The sequence below is a fragment of the Lipotes vexillifer genome, unplaced genomic scaffold (assembly GCF_000442215.2).
Source record: "Lipotes vexillifer unplaced genomic scaffold, Lipotes_vexillifer_v1.1 scaffold629, whole genome shotgun sequence".
Classification (NCBI taxonomy): domain Eukaryota; kingdom Metazoa; phylum Chordata; class Mammalia; order Artiodactyla; family Lipotidae; genus Lipotes; species Lipotes vexillifer.
In genome coordinates, this window is record NW_006774188.1 from 71,229 (window position 1) to 84,477 (window position 13,249).

Here is a 13,249-nt window from a genome sequence, read left to right on the forward strand (position 1 = left end):
TCAGTAGTTGTGGCACACGGGGTTAGTTGCTCCGCGGCATGTGGGATCTTCCAAGACCAGGGCTCGAACCTGTGGTCCCCTGCATTGACAGGTGGATTCTTAACCACTGTGCCACCAGGGAAGTCCCTGTCTGGAGATTCTTGAAAGAAGAGCACTAGCTAGAGTAGTCCATGCCCAAAGCCCAAACCCCAAAAAAAGGACTGTAGAGAATACAGCTTGCCTGGTAAGAAAAGGACTGGGGCCCTTGGGGGGCACATAAGAGAGCTTTATCGGTTCCAATGCCCCCAAGTTTAGAAGCACGAAGTAAAAGAAGGATGGGGAAAGGGGATGCCCAGGAGTACACCTACCCTGTGAAGAATACACCGCTAACACAGACCAGTGCAGGAAGCCGCGGTTACCCTTCTCTGTGGGGGTCCTCACTGACAGAATGAATGAAGTTGGACATCTATAATCATCTATACTAAGATCACAACCCTGGTAGAGACCACCAGTATCTGGCAGAATTAGAAGATTTAGAACACTGCCCTCCACTAACCACTCTGAAAACCTCTAATTCCCTTATTCACTTTTTCTGCTGCCAAAGAGGACCTCGATCTTGAAAACACAGTATCCCTGAGTTAGACCACAAGGAGTCTGAGTCACAGCTCTAACCTGCACTGGGAGAATATATTTCCCAAAGTTATACATACATATATACATGCATACCCCTACACACACACACACACACACACACACACACACACACACACACCACACACACACACACACACACACACACACACACAGGAAAGTTGTGGTGTGTGCTCTTGCTTGAAGTCACCTAGACTAGCAACTTTGGGAAACAATACTTGCTTATATCCTAATAAATTGGACTTGCTCAATAAATTGGTTACAGTAAGAACTAGCAGGGCACTGGCTAAAAACAGATTCCCAGCCCTCCTCTGAGGATTCTGATTTTCCAGGTCTCGGGTAAACTTTAGGGGTTATTTTGTTTTGTTTTGCTTTAACTTTCTACGTGATTCTTATGATCACACATATTTAAGAAACACTGTCCTAGGAGGAAGTGATTAAATTTCTGAGTATGGCTACCCTGCTCTACGTTGATGGTGCTCTTGTGTTTCCCAAGCCCTTCCTCTTACTCTATGCCACAAACAAATAAAAATGTTTTTGCCATTTCCACAAATAGTACTACATCTCCATGTCTGTCTTCTTAATCCATACTTTTCTTGGGATGATCTTCTCTCTTTATACATTTGGTAAATATCATTTGCAGCACTTCTAACCCTCTATTTTATTACATTTACTTGTTTATAAGTTAAATTTCTTTCTTTGGGACCAAGAATTATCAGAGGGCAGGAATAATGTCCTAACCTGTCCGGTATTCTCAGGACCTCGCACAGAGCCTGACATATATGGCACGTGCTCTATCAGTGTTTGTTCAGTGAATTAACTTATGTTCCCAAACCATATATTATAGGATGACCATTTATTATAGGAACTTAACTACCATAAAATCTTACATGATATTAAAACTTTAAAGTGATAATCTTCATTTAGATTATCTTTTCCTCCTCTTGCAGTTTTTCTTTATGTACTCACTCCATTTATCTGTACAGTATATATATTAACTGACCAAGTGAGAAATTAGATAAGACATAAATATCATTCCATATTTATATGTGAGAAATAGTGATATGACACAAAACTGCTACATTTTATATTATGGCCAAAGTGTACCAAGAAAAATGCAAAGTCTAGGCCAAATAGGTTTATAATTAATTAAGAAGTATTCTTTGAACAGTGCAATTTGAATTTGTTTGTAATCAATCTCCAACTACAAAATAACTTTAGAGTGAAGAATTCCACGCACAAAAAAGTTCATTATTATATTGGGAAAACATTACCTTATTGGCATGAGTCAATGGGGTATAAGCCACCTTGGGAGGATAAAATAAATTATAATTTATTAATTATAATTTAATAATTATTATAATTTAATTATAATACAAAAATTTTAGTTGCTTTCTATACCTAAATTAATAACTGAAAGTTTTTTCCCTTGCACTATTCCACACTCATTTTAAAAACAAGATGTTCTTGGACTTCCCTGACAGTCCAGTGGTTAGGGCTCCTCACTTCCAGTGCAAGGGGTGTGGGTTCAATCCCTGGTCGGGGAACTAAGATCCCACATGCTGCATGGTGCAGCCAAAAAAAATAATAATAAAAAATAAAAACAAGACGTTTTTATAAATATACAGTGCCATACATACAAAAATAAAAACAGATACATGCTTATAAATATATATGCATATATTTTAAATTCTTTAAACTAACAACAATTGTTTCCCCCTGCCCATCCCCTGAAAAAGAAAAAAGAAAAAAACTTTCTTTTCTAGAGTGTGGAAGGATTTTTCAGCTAACCCAACAGTCAGCCCCAAGCTGTTGGTTTGACAGTTCAATTACAGATGCTGAAGGAGCTAAATACTAGATTTCTAAACCTACATTCCAACTATGGGTGGTCTAGGAGCAGAGTACTAAGCTTTCCAAACCTTCACAGAATACAGTAATTACCCACTTACTTGTGTATACGCCATACTACAGTGTAAGCTCCTTTAAGTTAGGAACAGTTTATTCCCTAACTCTCTGAAAGAGCTATGAAACTCCTTCAGAATAGTCAAACACATCATATGTCAGTTCAATCTTCTTCTTAGAGACATCTTCCCTGGATCTTACATCCTCCTACCCCAACTGTACTTACTGGTTATCTCTAGACCTGCTACTCAGCTGTCATCCTGCTTTATTTCATCATCATTCTAGGAATTTCCTTTATGTCTCTCTAGTGTTATATCCCACTTTCCTGGATTTCACGTCATCTTTTTTCTTTCATGTCTCTTTCATGTCTTACCTCTCTTTTTGATCCTTCAATAGCTTTCTGAGAAAGGATGTATAGGAGATAAATTTTTTGAGACCCTGCATGTTGGAAAATATTGTTATTTTATCCTCATAACTGACTGACTATTTGGCTAGACATAGAAATCTATGTATGTAATCATTTTCCCTCAGAACCTTAAAGGCATTGCTCCATTGTCTACTTGCTTCTTGTGTTACTTCTGAAAAGTCTGACATTCTGCTAACTTCTGTTCCTTTCTTTTTTTTGGTACACTGGCCTCTCCCTGTTGTGGCTTCTCCCGTTGCAGAGCACAGGCTCTGGACGCGCAGGCTCAGCGGCCACGGCTCACGGGCCCAGCCGCTCCGTGGCATATGGGATCTTCCCGGACTGGAGCACGAACACGCGTCCCCTGCATCAGCAGGCGGACTCTCAACCACTGCGCCACCAGGGAAGCCCTGTTGCTTTCTTTGTGACTTGTTTTTCCTCTCTGGTGCTCTAAAATGTCTCAGCAATATGTCTCTTCCCCACTCCCCTCACCTCCAGCCATTCATAGTGCTGAGCACTTTCCATTTAGAAACTCTTGTCCTTCAGTTCTGGAAATTTTTCTTGTCTTGTTTCACTGATAATTTCTTCCTTTCATTTTCTTTGGTCTGTGTCTCTGAAAGTCCCATTAGAAAGGAGTTAGACCTCCTAAATGGATTCTCTATGATTTTTAATATTTCTCTAATATTTTTGCATCTCTCTGACTTTTATTTTCTGGGATATTTCCTCAGTCTCCAATCTATTACTTTTAGAAGTTCTGCTATTATATTCTATGAGCTCTTTGCCCCTGAATATCCCCTTTGCAACTTCTTATTCTTGTTTCATGTAGCAATATATTCTCTGATCTCACACAGAAAATTATGTCAGGTACCATACTAAGTGATTTATATTCACCATATTGAATCATCACAAGCAACCTATGGGTGTATGTCTTCTTCCCCATGTGGGTGCCCAACAGACATCTCAAACTCAACATACAGAACTGAACTCCTGATCTTCCCCCTAAAATTTGCTCTACCCCAAGTCTTCCTCTTGTCGGTTAATAACAATTCCATCAATCCAGTTCTTCAGGCCAAAAGCCTAGGCTACTCTTTTTGTTTCACACAACATATCTAAGCCATCAGAAAATCTTGTTGGCTGAACCTCCCAAATGTATACAGAATTCAACCATTCTTCACCATCTTCATTTCTACAACTAAGTCACCATCATCTCTCACCTAGGTTACTATGAAAGCTTCCTAACAATTCTCTCTGCTTTTTTCCTTAACCCCCTATAGTCTGCTCTCAAGGCAGCAACCAGAGTGAACATTTTAAAACCTCACTTAAAACTTCACTCAAATGTCACCTTCTCAATGATGTCAACCCTGACTGCCCTAATTCTGCACCTGCTCTCTTCCCTAATCCATTTCTCTAAGATCCTGCTCTGCTTTTTCTTTTCTTACAGCAATTACTATTTTTAACACACAATTTCTCTCTCTTGCTTCTCCCCCCACTAGAATATAGGCTGCAGAAAGGAAGAGACCTTCATTGTTTTGTTTACTGATGCATCCCCAACACATAGAAGAGTAACTAATAATAAATGTGTTGAATGAATGAATGACTTTTATATGTAAGAGAAGTAAGGCCCACAAAGATTAACCTGTCTAAGGACACACAGCCAAAACATGAAAAACCTGGTTAGAATTCATGTTGGCCTGGCGCCAAAGTCCACATGTTTAAGTTAGACTGCCCCTTGTCCATGTCTACGATTGAAATGAGGTGAATCCTCTATAGACTTCCAAGCTTTGCACGTTTTTTTCTTATATTTCCAACAAAGGAAAAAATATAACCCTTTGTATAAATTCTGAAGGAGAGTGCTTTTGCAAATGTGTGAAGCTGTAGAAGTGATGGCATTTAACTCAATAAAAGCCAGCAGATTAAACCACACTGGAAATTTCTTTCAGCCCTTCAACTACCTAGATGGGAACAAGGTTGCCAGAGGAACATCTAAGTAGGAATCTCTGACCCCCTGGTAAGACATGTACTGCTTCCTCTCACTTTTACTTAGCAAGGCATACCTTTGATGTACATACTATATGACTTTATCCAGGATTTTCCAACCTTTCTTCCAAAGATTTACTTTAAACACATGCTATTATGTATTTTAACTGGACTATTGAAAAGTTTTTGGTTGCTTCCTCTATTCCTATTCAAACATCTAAATTGCATATTCTCCTTAAATAAGAGCTAGGGAGAGAAAAAGCCTCAGGCTCCAAGAGGAAATATTACTTTTTTGTATTGGCAGGCTTAGAAAGGAAGGATAGAGACTTATACACGCCGTAACTTTATAGACGATACTAACAAAGAGAATCAATACCGTGGTACAAGTATGTCATTTGATAAATATCCTCTGTGTTATGTAAGAAAGACACACTTCACCCCCTCAAGTTAAGAGGAAAGCTGGGAAGGAGGCCTTTTATTCATCTATCGCAGTAGGTCTGGGAGGCAGGACTAAAGTTGCGCGAAAACAGAACTGTTATGCTTATTTTCACATTCACTACTTACCTGATGTCATTTCCCTCCCAGCAAGTATGATAGAATCTAATAAAGCTACAGGAATCAGTTCTGGAAAAGAACAGTAAGCTACTGCCAAAGCAGGGAAGAAAGTAAGCAGTAAGGTGTCTATTTCCAAAGAATTCATTCAGGCACTTTCCTTTTTCCAAAATACCACAATTTTTTCATTCACTATTAAACTCAAGTCCATCCAGTAAACTTTACTTGGTTAGTGCAGCAAACAGTTGCTGTTTTTTGCCTGACTGTCATTTAATCCTCCTTTATTCTGGTAAATATACTCCATTTCTTTTGAAAAACTACCCCTCCAGATTCTCAGACCAGATGTTTTGGGAGGAACCTGCATCCCCACCAGTAGGAGTCAAGTGTGCCATCCAGGTCCAGCAGGAGCAACAAACCCTCCTGCCACCGTGGGCACATGATGGGGCTAGTCCGGTCCGAATGAACCCCAAGGGCTTGTACAGGAGCTATGAGGAAGTGAAGACATAAATCTAAAGCTGTTTTGCCAAAAGTAGACCCTGAGAATGAGGGTAACACTGAAGAAAGTAGAACAGAAAGATCAAGAGAAAGAAGACTGACTCCTAATGAAATCGTTTGAGCCCTCTGGATTAAATCTCACTTGAAGCTAGACAATGTGTGTGTGTGTGTGTGTGTGTGTAAATGTTAATGTGTGTAAATATGCACATATATATATTCTAATATAAGGCATTTACCAATAATATAAGGCACTCAACAAACATTTACAATTGCTATAAGGAGTGTTTAAAATCATACTTGATTTCTGGAAAAACTGGAAATTCAGAAATGAGGCAAAGATCAATTTTCAGGGTTACAACCACATAAGTAACTATTTTATTCACTCAAGCTGCCAGCAAAGTCCAGAAATATAGTAGAGGCAGAGTGGATACAATATTTCTAGAATTATTTTTACTATCTTATTGTGCAGACATTCAGCCTTAGATTAATTAACCAAGTGAACAGTGAAATGTGTTATCATTAAAAACAGCATCCTCTTTGCCACTGAGCAGTCTTATTGATCATTCCTCAGCCTTTTCTTTTCTCACTTGCTTCTTACTTCCGTCCACTTCAACTTCATTTCCTCTCTCTACTTAGACCTTCCCAGCACTAAGTTAAAAATTCTAGCAGTCTTACTATACCAAAATTAAAGCATCATTCATTAACTTGATAAAATAATACATACCTTAGTCCTAAAGCCAGCATCTTATTTAATAAAGAAACACTAGGGATGTACCCACTGCAATCAAATGCAAGTCAAGGATACCCACTATCACCACTAATATTCAACATTGACTGAAAGTATTAGCCAGAGAAACAGCTATACTTATGAGAGGGAACTAGCCCTACCAAACACTAGACTATAAAACAAAACCTCCATAATTAAAACATGCAGATTGCCTTGAACTCTGATCCTGCCGAGGTTTCTCTCATGGGGTTCTAGTTCTCCTGAACTGAGTCTTTACATTTTTTTAAGTTAAAAAAAAAAAAAAAAAAAAAAAGGGCGGCGCCCCCGTGGGGACGCGGTGGTGGGGCCCCCCCCTGCCGATTCAGGGGACACGGGTTCGTGCCCTGGTCCAGGAAGATCCCACATGCCGCGGAGCGGCTGGGCCCGTGAGCCATGGCCGCTGAGCCTGCGCGTCCGGAGCCTGTGCTCCGCAACGGGAGAGGCCACAGCAGTGAGAGGCCCGCGTACCGCAAAAATAGCAGTAGCAGCACACGAATAGACAGAACACGAAATGGAGTCCAAAATCAGACCCACATACATACAGAAACTTATAAAACTAGATCCATACAACAAATCATTCACACAAATCCCAAAGGATCAGAGATCAAAATGTAAAAAATGAAACTATAGTCAATTTTTGGTATTCATGGCAATTATGTTCTACAAAGTCTCTGCAAACACTGAATTTGCAAATACTGAATCATTGCTCCTAGGTGAAACACAGCATTACGTTCCTACAAGCCTCTGGTCACACATATTTTCAACAACTGATCAATGCATAACTTGTTTTATGTGTGTTTTTTGTTCAAAGACACCTTATTTAATACATGTCGTTTATTCATTAACACTGAACACACTGCCACAGCACTATAACTCATGCCTAAATGAAACTTAGCTAATACACATATTTTCTCCCTAAGGTACATCACAGTCTTCTTGTGCTTAACTGAAGTGCTGAGGACACACCACTTCAGCACTATGCTTTGGGGACATTTTAAACAGTAAAATCACCAACAAAAAGCACAAAGATATGAAAAGGACACCGTTTACAATACGAGAGCTGAAAGAAGGTAGAGCATCACCTTGACTGACCTCAGCTGGGACCATGATCACTGGGTAACTCATATTTTTTGCCACTCTGCATATATCTGCAAATGAGTATTAATTTGGGGTTACAAATAAATTTTAGTGAAGAGGCAATTTTACAAATACAGAATCCACAAACAATGAAGATCACCTGTATGTACATACTTCAAGAAGACACAAGTGGCTTCCTCTTTAACCTCAGTATAGGGAAAGTCTTTGTAACTGTGACTCAAATTCTAGATATACTTAAAAGAAAATATGTTTATATATGACTACATAAGAACAAAAAACGTATGCATCGCAAAAAAATGTACAAAAGTCAAAAGAAAACAAAGTATTTGTAAAATATATCACAGATAGAAGGCTAATAATCACTAATAAATTTTTAAACCCTTAAGAATTGAGAAAGAAGTCCAAACACCCCAAAGAAATAAGTGCAAAAAATCAATAATTTACACAAAAAGATATAAAAATGACCTTTAAACCTAAGAAAAGATGTTCACCTTTTCTCATAATAAGAAAAATGCACTAAGATACCAATTCTTAGCTATCAGATAAGCAAAATTAACAAGTATAACATACTATGCTGCTATTCTTATATACATTGCTGGTGGAAATGCAAATTAGTACAACTCTTATGGAAAATTAGGCAATTACTAACAAAATTACATATGAGTTTACCTTTTGACCGAACAATTCCACTTCTAGGAATTGACCATGAAGATATACTTCCAACAGTACTAACATCCATAAGCACAAGGTTATTCACTGCAGCATTGTTTATCATTGTCAAGTACTAGAAAATAACCTAAATATCCACATACAGAAGAGTGGCTGAATAAACTAACAAACTATGGCATATCCACACAATAGACTTCAATGTAACTGTAAAAAAGAAACAGAAAGATGTCTGTGAACTGATACAGAGTTATTTGCAGGTTATAATACTAAGCAGAAAAAGCAAAGTATAAAAGAATAACTATATATTGTACAAATCCATTTATATAACATATTCAGAATAGGCAAATTCATAGAGACAGATAACAAATTAGTAGTTGCTAAGGGCTGGGAGGACAGGAGAGTGGAAAATGACTACTAATGGGTATGGTGTTTCTTTTGGGGGTAATAAAAATGTTCTAGACTTAGTGGTGATGGTTGCAAAAGGGTAAAAATTATCATACGTGAGTGACATCTCAACAAAAAATTTTTAAAGAGTATCTATAGTATGCTGCCTTATGTAGAAGAAATAGGGGTAATAACATCTGCATGCATTTGCTTTTATGCAAAGAGAAACACAGGAGGGATAAACTGGAAACTTAACGAGATTTTTTATCTACTGGAGGCAGGTGGAACGGGATGGAATGATGAGCAAGTGGAAATGGGATAGAAGAAATGGGGGCGTTACTTTTCCTTTTGTATACTTCTAACTTCTGTATACTTCTAACTTTTAGAACTATGTTAAAAATAAATGCAGCGGGAATTCTGTAGCAGTCCAGTGGTTAGGACTCGGCGCTTTCACGGCCATGGACCCGGCTTCGATCCCTGGTCAGGGAACTAAGATCCTGCAAGCCGCCTAGTCAAACCAGAAATTTTTTTTTTAATTTTTGAAACACAAATGCAGAAATAAAATCAAGCAGGGTGGGCTTCCCTGGTGGCGCAATGGTTAAGAGTCCGCCTGCCGATGCAGGGGACAGGGGTTTGTGCCCCGGTCCGGGAAGGTCCCACATGCCGCGAAGCGGCTAGGCCCGTGAGCCAGGGCTGCTGAGGCTGTGCGTCCGGAGCCTGTGCTCCGCAGTGGGAGAGGCCACAACAGTGAGAGGCCCGCGTACCGCAAAATAAAAAATAAAAAAAAAAATCAAGCAGGGTGGGGGGAAAACCCTAAAATGGTATATTAACAGAACTATTTTTCAAATGTATAACATAATCACACTGGGGTGGGAGTGGGGGTGGGTAAAGAATGAACCAAAGTAGCTTTTAAACACAATATCAGAGTTACAGTCCCTGCTTAAAGATTCTTTTAAGTATAAATTGTAAATTCTAAATAGTATGGAGTTTTCCCCCAGGGGTTTAGGTTAGCATTTCTGAAACACTTTGTGTATTCTGTGATTGAGTGAATAAGTAAATATACTATGGAAAATGGGAGTCAGGTTTCCCACCATTGGAGAAGCGATTTACAAATGCAGAAAGGTAGAAAAATATGAACCTGTGATGCTGGAGTAGAACTGGCAGTATCAGTATGAAGTCAGGATTTTACACAGATAGTAGTAGATAAAGATGTAAACATAAATGCAGAAACAGATGCATGGTGCACGTGCGCACACACACACACACACACACACACTTTTTCCCCCTAGTTATGTCTGCTAAAAGGACCTAGAATCAATGAGCACACCAATTACCCAGATTTTGGTTTCTAAATACTACTTTTTTTTTTTGGCCGCGTCAGGTCTTAGTTGCGGCATGCGGGATCTTTCGTTGAGGCGCGCAGCCTTCTCTCAAGTTGTGGCATGAGGGTTTTCTCTCTCTAGTTGTGGTGCATGGGCTCCAGAGCGCGTGGGCTCTGTAGTTTCTGGCACGCAGGCTCTCTCGTTGAGGCGCACGAGCTCAATAGCTGTGGCGCGCGGGCTTAGTCGTCCCGCAGCATGTGGGATCTTAGTTCCCCAACCAGGGATCGAACCTGCGTCCCCTGAATTTTAAGGTGGATGGATTCGTTACTACTGGACCACCAGGTAAGTCCCTCTAAATACTATTTTCTATTAAAAGGAGCAAGAATTGATTCTAAGCCTGGGAAAGTATGGGTTAGCCAAAAAGTTCATTCAGGTTTTTCGTTTAAGATGTTCCAGAAGAACCCAAACAAACTTTTTGGCCAACCCAATACAAGATGAGCATTGGAACATCATTTTATGTTAGAAGGAAACTACTCAAAGAATAATGAGGATTTGTCAGAAGGACATACAAGCGAGCTAGATGAGTTTTCCACTGGCCAAATCTGGGACAATTTCAGAATCGGAATAAATAACAGTAATGGTTTACAGATCACTGAATAAAAAAAAAATCATGAGTCCATGCTTATAAAAATAAATAAACAGATAAATAAACAGAAAAAAAGGAAACCTCTTCCTTACAGTGGAAAGCCCATTAATAAATGTAGATAAAATGATAGTATTAGAAAATCACTATTTGACAACCATCATAGTAATAACTGATTCAGGCAAGAAGCATCAATGGATGCTAAAATAATGAAAGCTTGAGGAGTAACAGAATATTTATAACTTCAAAGTCATCTCCTCATAAGACACTTTAATTCCAAAGGGGAAAATTGTAAATTTACAGTAGAAAACCTGGCAGATACTACCTAAACAAAGTGATTGAAGTTAACACCAACAGTAATAGGACAAATCAATATCATGCACATTCTGTTATGATACACTGAAAAGAATACACATCACTTCTCTGGTATTCTTGTCAAAAAGACTATTTCGTACATCTCTTCATGTGAAAACTCAGACTAAAGGACATTTTACTATTTAGGTGCATATTTAGTAAAGAGACATGCATACTTTTAGGTAAAGAGGCATCGCGCACATATAGGTAAAGGAACACAACACACAAGCAATCATACCTAAACTCTCATTAAAAACTTATCTATCGGGCTTCCCTGGTGCCGCAGTGGTTGAGAGTCCACCTGCCGATGCAGGGGACGCAGGTTCATGCCCCAGTCCGGGAAGATCCCACATGCCGCGGAGCAGCTGGGCCCGTGAGCCATGGCCGCTGAGCCTGCGCGTCCGGAGCCTGTGCTCCGCAACGGGAGAGGCCACAACAGTGAGAGGCCTGCGTATCGCCACAAAAAAAAACAAAAAAAAAACTTATCTATCGATGATTATCGCTTAAATCAATCGTTTTTTTCTGGGGGGGGGCACAAAATGATGATCTTTTATTTCTATCATTTCTTCCATATTTATTAGCTGGAATTCTTCTGTAAAGGGCTACTTGATTTCCCTGAAGTATAGCTAATACGGAAGATACGGTAAATGCTGAATTCTTTCCTTTAACTTGCCAATTTTCAGACTAAGGAATTAGTGCCCTAGTTTCTCCAATGGTTCCCAGTGAGATATTAGGTATTTCTCCTTTTATCATTATGATATATATTATTTTATGTATTAAATGTGTTTCAATCAATTGTGTAGGGTGTTTTGTTTTGTTTTTGAGACTCAAATTTTCTCATCTTTGGCCAATAGGAGCCACTCACGCATTTGAAGTTGAGTTTTAGACACAAAGAATTTGAAGAGCTTATGAGACATCCATTGGTTCTGAAACAGGAGACAAAAAAAAGAAAAATACTATAGAAGTATAATTCTTATTCCTAAGGCATCCTAACCACCATACAGAAGCGCCCGAGAGGATTTTTTAGTACAAATTAAGATTTTAAAATTAATATATTCACTAAATATTGACTTCATCTGTCTGGGGTTTTTTTCTTTTCTTTTTTTTACAATATGATGATTAATGTGTCCCAGTCTATTAGACAAGGTTCCTACCCTCAACGAGCTTAGTAGGAAAGATACCATAACTGTTTATCTTACATGCCAGGTGACAAATACAGGTCAGGACAAACATATCGCAGAATAAAATTAGTGTCACAGAAATAGAAATAAGGGATTATATCCAGCTCGAGTCATCTTAAAAGAATTATTTAAGTCAGAACCAAAAGTAGATTTTGATATGCCAGGGAATTGGAGGAAAGGCATGGGGTGTGTGGTGGGGAGAGCCAGTGCAGGGAAGGGCATATGAGGAGTGATGATGAGGAAGGAAAATGCAAGGCGATTTGAGGGCAAGGTGAAGGGGGTAGACTATTTATAAGAATAGCACTATCTAAAAGAACTTTCTACAAAGTGGACATGCTCTATATCTGTGCTGTCCACTACAGTAGTCACCAGTCACATGCAGCCGCTGAGACTAAAGAACTGAATTTTTAGTTTTATTTAAGTTTATTTAACTTAAAATGAACAGCCACCTGTGGCTAGTGCTTACCATACTAGACAACACACTATTAGAATAAAAACTCAGAACGGGTACTTTTTTTCTGTTGAATAAACAAATGAATGAACAAATGAATGCATGATTGAATGTACACTCAAATGAATATTCCAAAGGGTATAGTATCTTAGGAATATGTGGGACACAAAGTTGGAAAAGTATGTTAGAGCCAGATTATAGATGGCTTTGAACACAAACTAAAGAGTTTGAACTTTATTTGAAAGGTAATTTTAAAAAATCACTGACATTTTCTTAATAAGAGAAGCATAATAATTGTTTCAGGGCAAGTAACCTGGCAGTAGTGAGCAGGCAGTATTGACAGGACAAAATCTGGAAAAAAAGAGAGGTGGGTAGCCTAGGTTAGAGATTCTCAAACTTTTTTTTTTTTTTTTTTTTTGCTG